Source organism: Aplysia californica, unplaced genomic scaffold (genome assembly GCF_000002075.1).
Source record: "Aplysia californica isolate F4 #8 unplaced genomic scaffold, AplCal3.0 scaffold00205, whole genome shotgun sequence".
NCBI lineage: Eukaryota > Metazoa > Mollusca > Gastropoda > Aplysiida > Aplysiidae > Aplysia > Aplysia californica.
Window position 1 is genome coordinate 270,978 of NW_004797475.1, and position 3,434 is coordinate 274,411.

The window sequence follows — 3,434 nt, forward strand, 5'->3', positions numbered from 1 at the left end:
CCCCCCCCCCCCCCCCCCCATAGTCTCTAGAAACAGCTCCACACTGTAAGGTGTAGTACAGTGTTTATGGCTTTTAGTACTCATGGTTGAATGGATCCTTGTGTTTGGCCACCACTGAACATTACGAGCGATGCGTTAAAATGTGTCGAAGGACATGTGGAGCATTGGTTCTCGGAATTCCAGAATTAAAAAAAAAATTATACTCTGAAGGAAAATGAAATAGTGTGTGAAGGTTACAGGGGTGGAAATATTAAATGTTAAAAATAAAAGGAAATGAAAAAAACAACAACAATCATTTCATGACGTTCCTTACAAGATCTTTTAACATCGTGCATTTTGCATTTATAAAATTATAGGTGTTTTTTGTAAACGCCGCCATTTCCGTTTTCGCAAATAAGCTTCTTTGTGAATTTTATGTCAAATAATTTCCTTTTGAATGAATTATATCTGTTCCAAATTACAACATTCTAGTACAAATTTTGTGCGAGATATTAAGGAAAAAAGTTGTACCGTTTTTTGGGGGGTTTTTTTTAATCACCCTTAAGTACGGCTAGCCGGTCAGTCCGTGTACTTAGGTTAGGCCCTAATTTGACCGAAACCTGTTTCAGAGTACACAGGTCTCATTAGATCTAGTAATTGTTCAGGTTTAAGCTAGGTACATGCATGTCAGTAAGGCACCTTTTAGTTTCATCTAAAATACTAAATACTTTAGGTATTGCAAACTTAAATGTTATTTGCAATTCAGCCATCATTATTAAGAACGGCTAGCCTGCCAGTCTTGCCGTACTTAGGTAAGGCCCTATTGACCAAAAACTGTAGAGTACACAGGTCTCATTAGTAATTATTCATGTTTAAAATACATGCACAATAAGGCATCTTTTGATTTCGTCTCAAATACAAATAAAAGCTTACTTTAGGTATTGCAAGCTAAAATTTGTTTACAATTCAGTAGGCATATTTTTTGCTGTTTGTCAGTCTAGGCCATTATTATTAAGTACGGCTAGTCTAGCCGTCTTTCTTCCTTTATAATAATAATAATAATAATGATAATAATAATAATGATAATAATAATAATAATAATAATAATAATAATAATAATAATGATGATGATGATGATGATGATGATAATAATAATAATAATAATAATAATGATAATAATAATAATAATAATAATAATAATGTAGATCATTTCTATAGCGCCCACTCCCGTGTGCACACAGCTCTAGGAATTTACAACAACCAAATCAATCCGTTAAGGGACACAAAGTCTGCAGATTGAAAACATTATATCAGAATTTACTTTTTGAAAAGAGCTTGAACTTCAAGTGTTGCACTTGAGCTTTCGAAGATGAAATTCAAACGCACTGGAGACTTCAATGCAAACAGAAACATTAACGGATGCCATTTTAACGGCAAACTTAGAGGAGCTTTTTTTTTTTACCTCTTTGTTGAGCCTTAAATAGGGGGAGGAATAATGGTCTCATTTTACAATGACCAAATCTTCTACAGGTTGATTAAAGATGGAAGAATTGTTTTCTTAAGATTTTCTTAGGGAAGACACTCAAAGTCCTCCCGTTCGTCTTCTTCTGGCAGCATTTCCCAACGTAGTGGACACACTCCCAAATAATCCCAAGTTCGTCGACACCAAAGTAACGTTCTTCGGGTTCCAAGGGAAGGGCGCCACTTTCGAACCAGAACCCAGAAAGCCAGTCTTTTCGGGTCGCGTATGTTCACAATATGCCATGTTTCTGGTTTGATAATATTGTTTGCCGTGGCAAATTATGATATAATGTAATGACAAACGTCGGGTTAGAAGAACGTCCTTGAACTTTTTTATCAAATACTCCGAGAGTTTTTTCCCCCATAGGATCATTAAGAACTTGTGCAATCGTGAACAATTGTCTCTAATGTCTTCACACCGTTTTAAACAGAATCTTTCCGAGTAGATTTCCACACATTATACACATAGCTTCAGCAAGACGCAAAGACAATGAGTCATTAATAAATGCATATGTATTGTGAGTTTCATCTTTTTGTGAACTAAAAGGTTCTTTTCCCTTTTGGGCTCTATTTTTCCTTGATATGGTTGAGTATGGGAAATACAACAACACATGTATACTTTTTTAAAAATTCAATTTTCGTAGAAACTCTGATTCCAACTACTCTTGATCTTACCAGAGAGGGTTTACAGTAATAGTAATACTTACATTAGCCGTCGGGAGACTTCGAACGGGGACTGCCCAATTTGTCACAGGTCCAGTTAGTCACAGGATAAACTAAAGTTTGTCATAGGCCCATTAATTAGTCACAGGCCCAGTATATGAATTTAAAAACGAAAGAACATTCATTGTTGAAATTTTACAGAGTAATTTGAATTTGCTTTTGATTTGCATACAAAAAGGAAGAAATATTGAACAACACGAACTGAATTGACATTTTAGAGGGACTTTAGGGCTTATGACTAACTGGGCACCCAAAACTGGGCACCCAAAAGGGTATAAGCGGCGGATAAAAGTATTTTTAAAAAGTAAGACTAACTGGGCCTGTGATTAACTGGACCTGTGACTAACTGGGCCGGTGACTAACTGGGCATGTGACAAACTGGGCATGTGACAAACTGGGATGCCTCCCTTCGGAGAGTGTTCGAAGTCACCCCACTGTTCGAAGTCACCCCACCCCCTGTACGAAGTCTCTCTACATGTGGGTAGTGTAGGAAACATGTTTATGAAACAGCCACCATGAAAATTTGATGGATATGGCATGAAACAGACACACTGAAGCAGAGATACATAGTTTTGTGAAAGGATTGGTGGACTATTGTGACGTTTAAACCTTACTACAAACTGAGGTATGAAAGCTTGATACACCACACCCTTGTCAAAAACACAATTTCGTTCATAGCAAATGCAAGATTTCGCCCAGGGAGGTAACAAAAAACACAGCAAGCTAAACCCCAAATGACACACTATGTGATCCAGTGACGAAATGAGGCATCGTAGTGAGACCAGGCGCTCGTCAAAATAATGAAATCCGAGAAATCGGCAATTTTCGGTCAGTTTGGAAATATTTTCGAATTTTTGTTTTTTGGCTAAGCACCTTCATTCAAAAACGCTTCTATGTGTGGGTTTTGTGGGAAAACGATGATTGAAGACACAAAAATGTCAATTTGCAGTTTCCAGGGACTTTAAAGCTATTGAAATCACCAAACTTTGGTTCCCATTTTTTTACTCCTTAAGATGCAACTATCTCGACATCTGTTCAATATAAATGGATATTTGTCTTAATCTAAAGCAAGGCAAATGAATAGCCTTTAACATGATACCATAACTCAACATGACCCAAAACTGACCAGCGCCTGATTCCAGTTTCCACCGCGTCGTAACACAATAACTATCAACAGCTCAGCGAGAATTGACGTGTCCGAAGTCTCCTCG